Genomic DNA, 17,774 nt, shown 5'->3' on the forward strand with positions numbered 1-17,774 from the left:
CTATCTTTCCTAACTCCCCTTTACGCATGAACAATCGTTCGGCTGATGGCTATCTTTCCTAACCCCCCCCATGAACAAGATCCGGAGTAGCAGCTGCTGTAATCCCGGCAAGTCAGCGGAAAAGTCGGACTCTGTAATTTTACACCATCTTGGGTATTTTGCTAGGACTTTTCTATAAGTTGTCTGTTTGGTGGTTCAATAGAGCATTTCCACACTGTTTTACCCTCACCATGTGTTGTCTGAGTAGGATTAAGCCCACAGTTAAAAAGAGAGTGGGCATTTAGTGGGATCTGCTTTGGTCCATGCCATCTCGGGCCAGCGGACAAGAGCACCCACTGGCCCACCATGTTGCCAAAATATCCATCAGCCAAATGATTGTTCATATGCATGAGGGAGCCAGGAGAGATAGCCATTATCTAAATGAGTGTTCATGTGTGTGACAACATCATTTAATTTGAACTATCCAGACAACTATTTTCAGTAGGTCAGGAACCATAGACTGTTCTCATATGAGTATTAAAAGTTGATTCTTGATATTTTTGAATGGCTGCTGTTTGCCTCATATCCTCTTCTCGTCCCCTTACTGTCGGGGTTCTGCAGGTATCAGTCCTAGGCCCCCTCCTCTTCTCTCTTTACACTGCCCCTATTGGACAAACAATCAGCAGATTTGGGTTCCAGTATCATCTCTATGCTGACAACACCCAATTATACACTTCTTCCCCCGACATCACCCCTACCCTAATTCAGAATACCAAGGATTGTCTGTCTGCTGTCTCTAACATCATGTCCTCCCTCTAAATCTCTCCAAAACGGAACTTCTTGTGTTTCTCCCTTCTACTAACCTCACTCTACCCAACATCGAAATTACCCTGGAGGGTTCAACCATAACTCCCAGCAGCATGCCCGCTGTCTTGGAGTCATATTCGACACCGAACTTTCCTTTACTCCCTATATCCGATCACTCACTCGCTCCTGTCACCTGCATCTTACAAATATCTCCAGAATCCGACCTTTTCTCACCTTTGAAACTGCTAAGACTCTTACTGTCGCTCTTATTCATTCTCGTCTGGACTACTGCAACTCTCTTCTGATCGGTCTCCCTCTTACCAAACTTTCTCCTCTCCAATCCATCTTGAATGCGGCAGCCAGGGTCATATTTCTGTCCAGCCGCTTCACCGATGCCTCCATCTTGTGCCAGTCATTACACTGGCTACCCATTCGCTACAGGGTCCAGTATAAACTCATCTCTCCCACCCACAAAGCTCTCCACAGTTCTGCACCGCCTTATATCTCCTCTCTCATCTCCGTCTATCGCCCTACACGTGCCCTCCGTTCTACAAATGACCTAACATCCCCTGTAATCCGAACCTCGCACCTCCGTCTACAAGACTTCTCTCGTGCTGCGCCAGCTCTCTGGAATGCACTTCCCCAGACGATCAGACTGATACCTAGCCCCGACCTATTCAAGCGCGCTATGAAAACCCATCTCTTCAAACAAGCCGACCACATCAACTACTCAGTAAACTAACTTTGCCCTGTTCCCTCCTTCCAAATATTATTCTGAATCGCCACGTGTCATGCGCATTGGGGGTAGTTGGGAGACATGTTTTTAGCCATCGTGACCATGCTATAAGAGGTTTTGTCGGAAGTCTCCTCCGTCAGTTATATCTCGATATTCTAAATCTTCAGGAGCCAGAGCTGCTGTTACTCATCAGAACACACATTAGTCTCCTAAGGAGGAGCCTGGAATTGTTTTGTGCCAGTGTCATCCCAGCAGAAGGGACGCAGCAGGTCTCACCCTGTGTCACGTCACGCCCTGTGAAGTGTAAGAGACTTGCACTTTAATTACATTGTCTCTTTTCGCCATGTTATAAATTTCATTTAAAAAAAGTAGTGTAATCCAGGTTTATGTGTTTTTAAATTCGGCATGGAAGACTGTCATCATCAGCAGTAATGATATGTTGTCACCTCATACCAGGAGCAGAGATGGAGATGACTGTCCTGACGGACGGCAAAGTGCCGATGCTGATGAGGGGAGGACGAGGGTGTGTAAGTGATCCCTGGGATATCTCCAGCTATAGAAACATGAAGGACTGAGTACAAGAATTAGGCTCCTAGCAGTAGACGGAGAAGTCAGACCCGGGCCCCGGCGCCTGTGGGGCTCAAAGATTTAATTCACAAGGATAACGTGGTTGGATAGGACAGATGATGGCGAGAGGACCCAGGTACAGATTTGACATTCAGACCTTGGATCTTCCAGGTATAACTCTGATTGGACTGTGCTATCAGGTAAGTATTAGTTTACGATGTAGTATTACGTAGCATGCATAATGTATGTAGCAGTCCTGTCTGTATATCCTCAGAGTTCATGTCCTGTGGTATATTTCTTGGAGCTCAGTCCTGTCTGTATATCCTCAGAGTTCATGTCCTGTGGTATATTTCTTGGAGCTCAGTCCTGTCTGTATATCCTCAGAGTTTCTGTCCTGTGGTATATTTCTTGGAGCTCAGTCCTGTCTGTATATCCTCAGAGTTTCTGCCCTGTGGTATATTTCTTGGAGTTCAGTCTTGTCTGTATATCCTCAGAGTTTCTGTCCTGTGGTATATTTCTTGGAGCTCAGTCTTGTCTGTATATCCTCAGAGTTTCTGTCCTGTGGTATATTTCTTGGAGCTCAGTCCTGTCTGTATATCCTCAGAGTTCATGTCCTGTGGTATATTTCTTGGAGTTCAGTCTTGTCTGTATATCCTCAGAGTTTCTGCCCTGTGGTATATTTCTTGGAGCACAGTCTTGTCTGTGTATCCTCAGAGTGTCTGTCATGTGGTATATTTCTTGGAGCTCAGTCTTGTCTGTATATCCTCAGAGTTTCTGTCCTGTGGTATATTTCTTGGAGTTCAGTCTTGTCTGTATATCCTCAGAGTTTCTGCCCTGTGGTATATTTCTTGGAGCTCAGTCTTGTCTGTATATCCTCAGAGTTTCTGTCCTGTGGTATATTTCTTGGAGCTCAGTCCTGTCTGTATATCCTCAGAGTGTCTGTCATGTGGTATATTTCTTGGAGTTCAGTCTTGTCTGTATATCCTCAGAGTGTCTGTCATGTGGTATATTTCTTGGAGTTCAGTCTTGTCTGTATATCCTCAGAGTTTCTGTCCTGTGGTATATTTCTTGGATCTCAGTCTTGTCTGTATATCCTCAGAGTGTCTGTCCTGTGGTATATTTCTTGGAGCGCAGTCTTGTCTGTATATCCTCAGAGTTCATGTCCTGTGGTATATTTCTTGGAGCTCAGTCCTGTCTGTATATCCTCAGAGTGTCTGTCATGTGGTATATTTCTTGGAGTTCAGTCCTGTCTGTATAGCCTCAGAGTGTCTGTCCTGTGGTATATTTCTTGGAGCTCAGTCTTGTCTGTATATCCTCAGAGTGTCTGTCATGTGGTATATTTCTTGGATCTCAGTCTTGTCTGTATATCCTCAGAGTTTCTGTCCTGTGGTATATTTCTTGGAGCTCAGTCCTGTCTGTATATCCTCAGAGTTTCTGCCCTGTGGTATATTTCTTGGATCTCAGTCTTGTCTGTATATCCTCAGAGTGTCTGTCCTGTGGTATATTTCTTGGAGCGCAGTCTTGTCTGTATATCCTCAGAGTTCATGTCCTGTGGTATATTTCTTGGAGCTCAGTCCTGTCTGTATATCCTCAGAGTGTCTGTCATGTGGTATATTTCTTGGAGTTCAGTCCTGTCTGTATAGCCTCAGAGTGTCTGTCCTGTGGTATATTTCTTGGAGCTCAGTCTTGTCTGTATATCCTCAGAGTGTCTGTCATGTGGTATATTTCTTGGATCTCAGTCTTGTCTGTATATCCTCAGAGTTTCTGTCCTGTGGTATATTTCTTGGAGCTCAGTCCTGTCTGTATAGCCTCAGAGTGTCTGTCCTGTGGTATATTTCTTGGAGTTCAGTCTTGTCTGTATATCCTCAGAGTTTATGTCCTGTGGTATATTTCTTGGAGCTCAGTCTTGTCTGTATATCCTCAGAGTGTCTGTCATGTGGTATATTTCTTGGATCTCAGTCTTGTCTGTATATCCTCAGAGTTTCTGTCCTGTGGTATATTTCTTGGAGCTCAGTCCTGTCTGTATAGCCTCAGAGTGTCTGTCCTGTGGTATATTTCTTGGAGCTCAGTCTTGTCTGTATATCCTCAGAGTTTCTGTCCTGTGGTATATTTCTTGGAGTTCAGTCTTGTCTGTATATCCTCAGAGTTTCTGTCCTGTGGTATATTTCTTGGAGCTCAGTCTTGTCTGTATATCCTCAGAGTTTCTGTCCTGTGGTATATTTCTTGGAGCGCAGTCTTGTCTGTATATCCTCAGAGTTTCTGTCCTGTGGTATATTTCTTGGAGCTCAGTCTTGTCTGTATATCCTCAGAGTTTATGTCCTGTGGCATATTTCTTGGATCTCAGTCTTGTCTGTATATCCTCAGAGTTTATGTCCTGTGGTATATTTCTTGGATCTCAGTCTTGTCTGTATATCCTCAGAGTTTCTGTCCTGTGGTATATTTCTTGGATCTCAGTCTTGTCTGTATATCCTCAGAGTTTCTGTCCTGTGGTATATTTCTTGGATCTCAGTCTTGTCTGTATATCCTCAGAGTTTCTGTCCTGTGGTATATTTCTTGGAGCTCAGTCCTGTCTGTATATCCTCAGAGTTTCTGTCCTGTGGTATATTTCTTGGAGCTCAGTCCTGTCTGTATATCCTCAGAGTTTCTGTCCTGTGGTATATTTCTTGGAGCTCAGTCCTGTCTGTATATCCTCAGAGTTTCTGTCCTGTGGTATATTCTTGGAGCTCAGTCTTGTCTGTATATCCTCAGAGTTTCTGTCCTGTGGTATATTTCTTGGAGCTCAGTCTTGTCTGTATATCCTCAGAGTTTATGTCCTGTGGTATATTTCTTGGAGCTCAGTCCTGTCTGTATATCCTCAGAGTTTCTGTCCTGTGGTATATTTCTTGGAGCTCAGTCCTGTCTGTATATCCTCAGAGTGTCTGTCATGTGGTATATTTCTTGGAGCTCAGTCTTGTCTGTACATCCTCAGAGTTTCTGTCCTGTGGTATATTTCTTGGAGCTCAGTCCTGTCTGTATATCCTCAGAGTGTCTGTCCTGTGGTATATTTCTGGGAGCTCAGTCCTGTCTGTATATCCTCAGAGTTTCTGTCCTGTGGTATATTTCTTGGAGCTCAGTCCTGTCTGTACATCCTCAGAGTTTCTGTCCTGTGGTATATTTCTTGGAGCTCAGTCCTGTCTGTATATCCTCAGAGTGTCTGTCATGTGGTATATTCTTGGAGCTCAGTCTTGTCTGTATATCCTCAGAGTTTCTGTCCTGTGGTATATTTCTTGGAGCTCAGTCTTGTCTGTATATCCTAAGAGTTTATGTCCTGTGGTATATTTCTTGGAGCTCAGTCCTGTCTGTATATCCTCAGAGTTTATGTCCTGTGGTATATTTCTGGGAGCTCAGTCCTGTCTGTATATCCTCAGAGTGTCTGTCATGTGGTATATTTCTTGGAGCTCAGTCCTGTCTGTATATCCTCAGAGTTTCTGTCCTGTGGTATATTTCTTGGAGCTCAGTCCTGTCTGTATATCCTCAGAGTGTCTGTCATGTGGTATATTTCTTGGAGCTCAGTCCTGTCTGTATATCCTCAGAGTGTCTGTCATGTGGTATATTTCTTGGAGCTCAGTCCTGTCTGTATATCCTCAGAGTGTCTGTCCTGTGGTATATTTCTTGGAGCTCAGTCTTGTCTGTATATCCTCAGAGTTTCTGTCCTGTGGTATATTTCTTGGAGTTCAGTCTTGTCTGTATATCCTCAGAGTTTCTGTCCTGTGGTATATTTCTTGGAGCTCAGTCTTGTCTGTATATCCTCAGAGTTTCTGTCCTGTGGTATATTTCTTGGAGCTCAGTCTTGTCTGTATATCCTCAGAGTTTCTGTCCTGTGGTATATTTCTTGGAGCTCAGTCCTGTCTGTATATCCTCAGAGTGTCTGTCATGTGGTATATTTCTTGGAGCTCAGTCCTGTCTGTATATCCTCAGAGTTTCTGTCCTGTGGTATATTTCTTGGAGTTCAGTCTTGTCTGTATATCCTCAGAGTTTCTGTCCTGTGGTATATTTCTTGGAGCTCAGTCTTGTCTGTATATCCTCAGAGTTTCTGTCCTGTGGTATATTTCTTGGAGCTCAGTCTTGTCTGTATATCCTCAGAGTTTCTGCCCTGTGGTATATTTCTTGGAGCTCAGTCCTGTCTGTATATCCTCAGAGTGTCTGTCATGTGGTATATTTCTTGGAGCTCAGTCCTGTCTGTATATCCTCAGAGTTTCTGTCCTGTGGTATATTTCTTGGAGCTCAGTCTTGTCTGTATATCCTCAGAGTTTCTGTCCTGTGGTATATTTCTTGGAGCTCAGTCTTGTCTGTATATCCTCAGAGTTTATGTCCTGTGGTATATTTCTTGGAGCGCAGTCTTGTCTGTATATCCTCAGAGTTTCTGTCCTGTGGTATATTTCTTGGAGTTCAGTCTTGTCTGTATATCCTCAGAGTTTCTGTCCTGTGGTATATTTCTTGGAGCGCAGTCTTGTCTGTATATCCTCAGAGTTTCTGTCCTGTGGTATATTTCTTGGAGCGCAGTCTTGTCTGTATATCCTCAGAGTTTCTGTCCTGTGGTATAATTCTTGGAGCTCAGTCTTGTCTGTATATCCTCAGAGTTTCTGTCCTGTGGTATATTTCTTGGAGTTCAGTCTTGTCTGTATAGCCTCAGAGTTTCTGTCATGTGGTATATTTCTTGGAGCTCAGTCCTGTCTGTATAGCCTCAGAGTGTCTGTCCTGTGGTATATTTCTTGGAGCTCAGTCTTGTCTGTATATCCTCAGAGTTTCTGTCCTGTGGTATATTTCTTGGAGCTCAGTCCTGTCTGTACATCCTCAGAGTTTCTGTCCTGTGGTATATTTCTTGGAGCGCAGTCTTGTCTGTATATCCTCAGAGTTTCTGTCCTGTGGTATATTTCTTGGAGCTCAGTCTTGTCTGTATATCCTCAGAGTTTCTGTCCTGTGGTATATTTCTTGGAGCTCAGTCTTGTCTGTATATCCTCAGAGTTTCTGTCATGTGGTATATTTCTTGGAGCGCAGTCTTGTCTGTATATCCTCAGAGTTTCTGTCCTGTGGTATATTTCTTGGAGCTCAGTCCTGTCTGTATATCCTCAGAGTTTATGTCCTGTGGTATATTTCTTGGATCTCAGTCTTGTCTGTATATCCTCAGAGTTTCTGTCCTGTGGTATATTTCTTGGAGTTCAGTCTTGTCTGTATATCCTCAGAGTGTCTGTCATGTGGTATATTTCTTGGAGCTCAGTCTTGTCTGTATATCCTCAGAGTTTCTGTCCTGTGGTATATTTCTTGGAGTTCAGTCTTGTCTGTATATCCTCAGAGTGTCTGTCATGTGGTATATTTCTTGGAGCTCAGTCCTGTCTGTATATCCTCAGAGTTTCTGTCCTGTGGTATATTTCTTGGAGCTCAGTCCTGTCTGTATATCCTCAGAGTTTCTGTCCTGTGGTATATTTCTTGGAGCTCAGTCCTGTCTGTACATCCTCAGAGTTTCTGTCCTGTGGTATATTTCTTGGAGCTCAGTCCTGTCTGTATATCCTCAGAGTTTCTGTCCTGTGGTATATTTCTTGGAGCTCAGTCTTTTCTGTATATCCTCAGAGTTTCTGTCCTGTGGTATATTTCTTGGAGCTCAGTCCTGTCTGTATATCCTCAGAGTTTCTGTCCTGTGGTATATTTCTTGGAGCTCAGTCCTGTCTGTACATCCTCAGAGTGTCTGTCATGTGGTATATTTCTTGGAGTTCAGTCTTGTCTGTATATCCTCAGAGTTTCTGCCCTGTGGTATATTTCTTGGAGCTCAGTCCTGTCTGTATATCCTCAGAGTTTCTGTCCTGTGGTATATTTCTTGGAGCTCAGTCCTGTCTGTATATCCTCAGAGTTTCTGTCCTGTGGTATATTTCTTGGAGCTCAGTCTTGTCTGTATATCCTCAGAGTTTATGTCCTGTGGTATATTTCTTGGATCTCAGTCTTGTCTGTATATCCTCAGAGTTTCTGTCCTGTGGTATATTTCTTGGAGCTCAGTCCTGTCTGTATATCCTCAGAGTTTCTGTCCTGTGGTATATTTCTTGGAGCTCAGTCCTGTCTGTATATCCTCAGAGTTTCTGTCCTGTGGTATATTTCTTGGAGCTCAGTCTTGTCTGTATATCCTCAGAGTGTCTGTCATGTGGTATATTTCTTGGAGCTCAGTCTTGTCTGTATATCCTCAGAGTTTCTGTCCTGTGGTATATTTCTTGGAGTTCAGTCTTGTCTGTATAGCCTCAGAGTTTCTGTCATGTGGTATATTTCTTGGAGCTCAGTCCTGTCTGTATAGCCTCAGAGTGTCTGTCCTGTGGTATATTTCTTGGAGCTCAGTCTTGTCTGTATATCCTCAGAGTTTCTGTCCTGTGGTATATTTCTTGGAGCTCAGTCCTGTCTGTATATCCTCAGAGTTTCTGTCCTGTGGTATATTTCTTGGAGCTCAGTCTTGTCTGTATATCCTCAGAGTGTCTGTCATGTGGTATATTTCTTGGAGCTCAGTCTTGTCTGTATATCCTCAGAGTTTCTGTCCTGTGGTATATTTCTTGGAGTTCAGTCTTGTCTGTATATCCTCAGAGTGTCTGTCATGTGGTATATTTCTTGGAGCTCAGTCCTGTCTGTATATCCTCAGAGTTTCTGTCCTGTGGTATATTTCTTGGAGCTCAGTCCTGTCTGTATATCCTCAGAGTTTCTGTCCTGTGGTATATTTCTTGGAGCTCAGTCCTGTCTGTACATCCTCAGAGTTTCTGTCCTGTGGTATATTTCTTGGAGCTCAGTCCTGTCTGTATATCCTCAGAGTTTCTGTCCTGTGGTATATTTCTTGGAGCTCAGTCTTTTCTGTATATCCTCAGAGTTTCTGTCCTGTGGTATATTTCTTGGAGCTCAGTCCTGTCTGTATATCCTCAGAGTTTCTGTCCTGTGGTATATTTCTTGGAGCTCAGTCCTGTCTGTACATCCTCAGAGTGTCTGTCATGTGGTATATTTCTTGGATCTCAGTCTTGTCTGTATATCCTCAGAGTTTCTGTCCTGTGGTATATTTCTTGGAGCTCAGTCCTGTCTGTATAGCCTCAGAGTGTCTGTCATGTGGTATATTTCTTGGAGTTCAGTCTTGTCTGTATATCCTCAGAGTTTCTGCCCTGTGGTATATTTCTTGGAGCTCAGTCCTGTCTGTATATCCTCAGAGTTTCTGTCCTGTGGTATATTTCTTGGAGCTCAGTCCTGTCTGTATATCCTCAGAGTTTCTGTCCTGTGGTATATTTCTTGGAGCTCAGTCTTGTCTGTATATCCTCAGAGTTTATGTCCTGTGGTATATTTCTTGGATCTCAGTCTTGTCTGTATATCCTCAGAGTTTCTGTCCTGTGGTATATTTCTTGGAGCTCAGTCCTGTCTGTATATCCTCAGAGTTTCTGTCCTGTGGTATATTTCTTGGAGCTCAGTCCTGTCTGTATATCCTCAGAGTTTCTGTCCTGTGGTATATTTCTTGGAGCTTAGTCCTGTCTGTATATCCTCAGAGTTTCTGTCCTGTGGTATAATTCTTGGAGCTCAGTCCTGTCTGTATATCTTCAGAGTTTCTGTCCTGTGGTATATTTCTTGGAGCTCAGTCCTGTCTGTATATCCTCAGAATTTCTGTCCTGTGCTATATTTCTTGGAGCTCAGTCCTGTCTGTATATCCTCAGAGTTTCTGTCCTGTGGTATATTTCTTGGATCTCAGTCTTGTCTGTATATCCTCAGTTTCTGTCCTGTGGTATATTTCTTGGAGCTCAGTCCTGTCTGTATATCCTCAGAGTTTCTGTCCTGTGGTATTTTTCTTGGAGTTCAGTCTTGTCTGTATATCCTCAGAGTTTCTGTCCTGTGGTATATTTCTTTGAGCTCAGTCCTGTCTGTATATCCTCAGAGTTTCTGCCCTGTGGTATATTTCTTGGAGCTCAGTCCTGTCTGTATAGCGATACCTTCCGATATCCCGAAGTATCGGTATCGGATTGGATCGGCCGATATCCAAAAAATATCGGATATCGCCGATACCGATACTATTGCTAGTCAATGGAACACAAATATCGGAATGTAAATAAGCCCTTTCTGTGCTTCTGCATCCTTTTCTGGAGGGGGGAATAGTGTGGGTGGTGCGTGGGCGGACACTGTGCGTGTCTGTGGTGCGGGCGCGGTCTGTGCGGGCCTGCCAGGGATCTGTACGGGCCTCTCGGGGCTCTGTGCGGCCTGCCGGGGGTCTGTACAGGCCTGCCGGGGCTCTGTTCGGTCTGCCGGGGCTCTGTGCGGCCTGCCGAGGCTCTGTCTGGCCTGCCGGGGCTCTGTGCGGGCTGCCTGGGCTCTGTGCGGGCTGCCTGGGCTCTGTGCAGGCTGCCGGGGGTCTGTACTGGCTGCCAGGGGTCTGTACGAGCCTGCCGGGGCTCTGTGCTGGCTGCCGGGGCTCTGTGCGGGCTACCAGGGCTCTGTGCGTGCTGCTGGGCTCTGTGCGGGCTGCCGGGGCTCTTGCATCACTATCCTGCCTATAACTGTCCTGCCTGTACGTTCCTTCCTTCCCTATCATGCCTATATCCATCTTGCCTGTACATTCCTTCCATCACTATCCTGCCTAGTCTGTTGTATCCCTATCCTGCCTGTACAATCCTTCCATCACTATCCTGCCTAGTCTGTTGTATCCCTATCCTGCCTGTACATTCCTTCCATCCCTTACCTGCCTATAACGTCCTGCTTGTACTTTCCTTCCATCCCTATCCTGCCAATAAACCATCCTGCCTGTACGTTCCTTCCTTCCCTACCCTGCCTATAACCGTCCTGCCTGTACGTTCCTTCCATCCTTATTCTGCCTATATCCGGCCTGCCTGTACATCTCTTGCATCCCTATCCTGCCTATAACTCTCCTGCTTGTACGTTCATTCCATTCCTTTCATGCCTATAACCGTCCTGCCTGTACATTCCTTGCATCACTATCCTGCCTATATCCATCCTGCCTGTACAATCCTTCCATCCCTATCCTGCCTTTATCCGGCCTGCCTGTATGTTCCTTCCAACCCTATCCTGCCTACAACCGGCCTGCCTGTACAGTCCTTCCATCTCTATCCTGTTTATATCCGTCCTGCCTGTATGTTCCTTCCATCCCTATCATGCCTATATCCATCTTGCATGTACATCTCTTGCATCCCTATCCTGCCTATATGTGTCCTGCCTGTACGTTCCTTTCATCCCTACCCTACCTATAACCATTTTGCCTGTACAATTCTTCCATCCCTAAGCTGCCTAGTCTGTTGTATCCCTATCCTGCCTGTACAATCCTTCCATCACTATCCTGCCTTGTCTGTTGTATCCCTATCCTGCCTTTACGTTCCTTCCATCCCTATCATGCCTATATCCATCTTGCCTGTACATTCCTTCCATCCCTAAGCTGCCTAGTCTGTTGAATCCCTATCCTGCCTGTACATTCCTTCCATCCTTATTATGCCTATAACCGTCCTGCCTGTACATTACTTCCATCCCTATCCTGCCTATAACCGTCCTGCCTGTACATTCCTTCCATCCCTATCCTGCCTATAACAGTCCTGCCTGTACATTTTTCCATCCCTATCCTGCCTATAACCGTCCTGCCTGTACAATCCTTCCATCCCTATCCTGCCTATAACCATCCTGCCTGTACGTTCCTTCCATCCCTATCCTGCCTATAACCGTCCTGCCTGTACGTTCGTTCCATCCCTATCCTGCCTATAACCATCCTGCCTGTACGTTCCTTCCATCCCTATCCTGCCTATAACCATCCTGCCTGTACGTTCCTTCCATCCCTATCCTGCCTATAACCATCCTGCCTGTACGTTCCTTCCATCCCTATCCTGCCTATAACCGTCCTGCCTGTACATTCTTTCCATCCCTATCATGCCTATAACCATCCTGTCTGTACGTTCCATCCATCCCTATCCTGCCTAGTCTGTTGTTTCCCTATCCTACCTGTACATCCCCTGTCCTGCCTTTAGATCTAAATTGTCAGTGATTGATTCTTGTAAATTACGTGGCACCACCTTTCCTCTAAGTGTGAATATTTAGACGACCGGATGTAGGATAGATCATCACTAAGAGCCTTTGTTTTCGCAGGTCATGGTACGTCGACGACGTTTCGTCATTGCCGGCCTCTCACTTGCCCTTTGTTGCACCCTCTGTCTTCTTGCCTGGATTATATTGGAAGAGCAGCCAATAGAGGATATTCCAGACTTACAGGATCCATTCCCAGCAAACCTCAGCTCTCCTCCATCTCTCCGTCGTTCTGCTACTCTCTATGACACAAACTTTAGCTTCTTCTTAGACCTCTCCGAATACAATAAGACTTACCCAGGTCTCCAGAACTATCGATGTTGAGCCGTCATAGGGCTATTGGATTATTGCCACACAGAGCACCCCCTAATTCTGATGGCAGTGAAGTCCCATCCAGTGGCCAGAGACCGCCGAGATTCCCTCCGAAAGACGTGGGCAAAAGAGAGAAGGATTGATGGCTACACTTTTAAGCCGGTGTTTCTGATGGCAACCTCTGGATGGAAGAGGCAAATGATGAGGTTGATTGAAGAAGCTTTTTTTTACAAAGACATACTTTTGTGGGATTTCATCGAGAGCCACCATAACTTATCTCTGAAGGAAAGATGTTTTCTGGAATGGTTGTATAATCGCTGTTCACAGGCAAAATACATATTCAAAGGTGAGTTTCTGCCCTATATTCAGGATTGGAGGTGAACGTTGTGTGACGAGGACGGGCGGCGTGCAAGACGCTTCCTTACTTCTTAGATGGGTGCAAGAATGGAAGAAAAACATTATATAAGTCTTATAAGTAGCACAATTGGAGCTTCCAGAATATATACGTCCCTATTACATGGGCCGACAAAAACTAATGGGAACAGTACAGGACCTCATTAATCCATGCCAGGACCCTGGTCTTGGAGTTGGAGCATCCGCTAGGACTGTGGGGTACTCGGAACCGGGTCAGTTCTTAAAGGGCAGTGACCCGTTCCATGGCCCTGGGCGTCCAGTAAATGGGGATGGGTGGAAATGGAAATAAAGTCTAATGTAGCAATGTTCTTGATGCCACCTGTGGTACTCGGCCAGGGATGGCCGACGCTGCTTAAAGGGGTCCACTGGGGATGATGGTATTGCAGCAGAGGTGGTATAGCTCCCCACAGGTAGAGCTTAGTCGCCAGGGCTCCCAGTGCAGTTGGTAAAGGATGATAGATGGTGAAGTGCAGGACAGAATTGGAGGACACAGGGTTGCAGTTTCTACCTTTTACTGGTGAAGTTCAGGTACAGGTTACAGGTGATCTTTGGAATCCGGGCAGCCTGGAAGCGATTCGGAATCCCCCTAGCCAGGTGCGGTTGGAAGCCTTCCTTACTGCACTGTATTCTCAGTCCCTTGCTGCCTGAGGCTTCACACAAGGTCCTCTCTCAGTCTGTCCCTTTAGGTGAACACTACCCGCATGGCATGCAGCTTGAGCCTTTTTATAGGTGTCTCTCCATCTCGTGGTGACTTTGGGCTCTAATCTGCTGCTGTGCCTTCGGGTGTAATTGTGGCCAGGAGACTTGAGATCTCCTGCCCGCCGGTTTCTGCTGTCGGGCATACAATTCGCGCACAACCTCAAACTTCCGGTATCCGCTTTCTTGCGCTCAAACCTGGAGTGAGCCCAATCGCAGCTCCACTTCAGCCTACTTAACTACATATTATTATTAATACAATCCTGGATCAGAACAATTGTTACTACCAATGTTGGATCCTAATATAGCATCAAGTATTTCCGGCAAAACAAATAGAACATTGCTCGTTCTCTAGGCTACTTCAATGTTGACACCAATGTTCTACTATAATACTGCCAATATGCACAATAATATAACTACTATAATCAGAGGTGTAGCTAGGGTTTCAGCTTGGGGGGGGTGAAAAATTGGAGTGGGCCCCTAACCAGGTACCCCTGACTACAGCTACGTGGTGCACCCTAATTGTGACCATAGGGGAACATCAGCAGATGACCACACTGTGACTGAAAATACATCTATATACAAAAACGAACACTGATATTACTATATGAGAACCATATATTGGTAATACCAGTCCTGCAGACCATATAAGAGACCACAGCACAGTTATAGATGATAACCTACCGCTGACGTTCTTTCTGATGGAATCGTTCACTTTTCTCGTCTTTTCCATCTGGCCCAGACCGACATGACAACTTCTCCCCCCAGGACTCGTCTGCAGAAATTATGACGACACATCAGACTTCTCACATTTCCAGCCCCGTTGCCATCTATCCCCAACCTGTACCAACTCCCCAATACTGAGCCGCTGCTCCCATGTGTCCTACAGCACCCGCAGTGTGGTACAATAATGGTGCCGCCCCACATGGTAATGCCACCACTGTGCCCCTTACATAGCAATAATGATTCCTTTGTGCTCTCTAGATAATAAAATTCACCCCTAGAAAACATTAATGCCCAATGCTAGTGCCCTCCACATTGTGTCTCTAAAAAGTAATAATACCACATATGAAATTTTGATGGTCTCAGTGCTCTGAGTGCCCCTATAACAATAATGTTTAAGTTCCCACTTAACATTTAATAATGTCCCCTAAGTAGCCTACATGTACAGCTTGACTATACACAGTATGGTGGGCCCACAGCTTTCCTATACACAGTGTAATGCCCCCACAGCTCCCCTATACAGAGTATGATGAGCCCACAGCCCCCCATACACAGTATGATGTCCCCACTGCTCCCCTATACACAGTATGATGTCCCCACTGCTCCCCTATACACAGTATGATGAGCCCACAGCTCCCCTCTACACAGTATGATGAGCCCACAGCTTCTCTATACACAGTATGATGTCACCACAGCTCCCCTCTACACAGTATGATGTCCCCACTGCTCCCCTATACACAGTATGATGTCACCACAGCTCCCCTCTACACAGTATGATGTCCCCACTGCTCCCCTATACACAGTATGATGTCACCACAGCTCCCCTATACACAGTATGATGTCCCCACTGCTCCCCTATACACAGTATGATGTCACCACAGCTCCCCTCTACACAGTATCATGTCCCCACTGCTCCCCTATACACAGTATGATGTCACCACAGCTCCCCTATACACAGTATGATGTCCCCACTGCTCCCCTATACACAGTATGATGTCACCACAGCTCCCCTCTACACAGTATGATGTCCCCACTGCTCCCCTATACACAGTATGATGTCACCACAGCTCCCATATACACAGTATGATGTCCCCCACAGCTCCCCTATACACAGTATGATGTCCCCACTGCTCCCCTATACACAGTATGATGTCACCACTGCTCCCCTATACACAGTATGATGTCCCCACTGCTCCCCTATACACAGTATGATGTCACCACTGCTCCCCTATACACAGTATGATGTCACCACTGCTCCCCTATACACAGTATGATGTCACCACAGCTCCCATATACACAGTATGATGTCCCCCACAGCTCCCCTATACACAGTATGATGTCCCCACTGCTCCCCTATACACAGTATGATGTCACCACTGCTCCCCTATACACAGTATGATGTCCCCACTGCTCCCCTATACACAGTATGATGTCACCACAGCTCCCCTATACACAGTATGATGTCCCCACTGCTCCCCTATACACAGTATGATGTCACCACAGCTCCCCTCTACACAGTATGATGTCCCCACTGCTCCCCTCTACACAGTATGATGTCACCACAGCTCCCATATACACAGTATGATGTCCCCACTGCTCCCCTATACACAGTATGATGTCACCACTGCTCCCCTATACACAGTATGATGTCCCCACTGCTCCCCTATACACAGTATGATGTCACCACTGCTCCCCTATACACAGTATGATGTCACCACTGCTCCCCTATACACAGTATGATGTCCCCACTGCTCCCCTATACACAGTATGATGTCACCACTGCTCCCCTATACACAGTATGATGTCCCCACTGCTCCCCTATACACAGTATGATGTCACCACAGCTCCCCTATACACAGTATGATGTCCCCACTGCTCCCCTATACACAGTATGATGTCACCACTGCTCCCCTACACACAGTATGATGTCCCCCACAATTCCCCTGTACACAGTATAATGGGCTAATCGCTCCCATATACACAGTATAATGCCCCCATAGCTCCCCCATTCACAGAATGGTGAGCTCACAGCTCCCGTACAAACAGTATGATGTCCACTAGAGTTGCCCTATACATAGAATGATGTCCCCATTGGTCCCCCAAGCACAGTATAATAGTTAATAGTGTTCTGACACCCAGCGCCGCCTGCACTGAGAGTCACACTGCCTGGAGGAAATTAACGTTATTCCTCACTGCAGCCTTGGGGGTGGCGATGGCACGGTTTCAGTCACCGCTCTGTGTATAGACAGCAGCAGCTCTAGGCTATGTGCACACGTCGCGGATTCCATTGCGGATTTACTGCGGATTTAGTGCAGTTTTTGTGCAGATTCCACCTTCGGTTTTACACCTGCGGACTCCTATTAAAGGTGTAAAACGCTGCGGAATCCGCACAAAGTATTGACATGCTGCGGAATCTAAACCGCTGCGTTTCCGCGCGGTATTTTCCGCAGCATGGGCACAGCGGATTTTTTATTTCCATAGGTTTACATGGTACTGTACCCCGCATGGAAAACAGCTGCAGATCCGCATCGGCCAATCCACAACGTGTGCACAGAGCCTTAAAGCGCCACTCCAGCCGTGAAATAGAAAAAATGCTCCTAACAAAACGGTATAATATTCAGCCCCCCAGTGCCGTCGCCCCTCACCCACCTCAGCCCTCACAATATCCTTATCTGCTCACATTCACGCCCCAGTGCCCTGTCCCCCTCCCCCACCTAAGTCCCCACAATACCCCCATCCTCTCACATTCACCCCCCAGTGATCATGACATACCTGTCTGTTGTGAATTCTGTGGCAGAGCTCCCTCCTGTGGTCACAAGTGGTACTTCGGCTGATTCTCTCTGTGAGCTTCTGTTGGTGGAGGGAAGTGGTACTGCGGCTTCTGAGTTTCCTCCCTCAGGTGATCTGGTGAGGTCGTTAGCTGCTTCTTTACTTAACTCCACCTAATGCTTTGATCCTGGCTTCCTGTCAATGTTCCAGTGTTGGACTTGCTTTTCCCTGGATCATTCCTGTGGCCTGCTGCTCTGCATAGCTAAGTTCTTCTTTGCTATTTGTTTGCTATTTTTTCTGTCCAGCTTGTCTAATTTTTTGCTGGAAGCTCTGGGACGCAAAGGGTGTATTTCCGTGCCGTTAGTTCGGTACGGAGGGTCTTTTTGCCCCCTTTGCGTGGTTTTCTTTAGGGTTTTGTGTAGACCGCAAAGTTACCTTTTCTGTCCTCTCTCTGTTAAGAAAGTCGGGCCTCACTTTGCTGAATCTATTTCATCTCTACGTTTGTCTTTTCATCTTAACTCACAGTCATTATATGTGGGGGGCTGCCTTTTCCTTTGGGGTATTTCTCTGAGGCAAGGTAGGCTTATTTTCTATCTTCAGGCTAGTTAGTTTCTCAGGCTGTGCCGTGTTGCATAGGGAGCGTTAGGCGCAATCCACGGCTGCCTCTAGTTGTGTTTGGAGAGGATTAGGGATTGCGGTCTGCAGAGTTCCCACG

At 46.1% G+C, this 17,774-nt stretch overlaps 1 pseudogene; it reads left to right on the plus strand.

Moving 5' to 3' along the window:
• Positions 1–2,178: 2,178 nt before the first annotated feature.
• Positions 2,179–17,774, plus strand: part of LOC138677426 (beta-1,3-galactosyltransferase 5-like) — a 104,482-nt pseudogene continuing 88,886 nt past the window's right edge.

Source organism: Ranitomeya imitator, chromosome 4 (genome assembly GCF_032444005.1).
Source record: "Ranitomeya imitator isolate aRanImi1 chromosome 4, aRanImi1.pri, whole genome shotgun sequence".
Lineage (NCBI taxonomy): Eukaryota > Metazoa > Chordata > Amphibia > Anura > Dendrobatidae > Ranitomeya > Ranitomeya imitator.